A 254-nucleotide genomic window follows, 5' to 3' on the forward strand; every position below is an offset into this window, starting at 1 on the left:
ATAATATTATACAATCACAACAAAATAACTAAAATAGTTATCCTAGGTTTTTAATATGTAATTTCGTCCAAATTTGTACTTAAAATGACTATAAAAATAAACTGTGTAAATGTATTTTTTAGATTTTTTGGTAACAGAATTAATTACTTACGTGGAATCTTGTTTTAAATTTTCAATTCTTAGATACAAAAATTGAACATTTTATAAATTTTTAACTACAAAATAATTATTGAATCTTAAATTTGATAAATTTT

The sequence above is a fragment of the Acyrthosiphon pisum genome, chromosome X, assembly GCF_005508785.2.
Source record: "Acyrthosiphon pisum isolate AL4f chromosome X, pea_aphid_22Mar2018_4r6ur, whole genome shotgun sequence".
NCBI lineage: Eukaryota > Metazoa > Arthropoda > Insecta > Hemiptera > Aphididae > Acyrthosiphon > Acyrthosiphon pisum.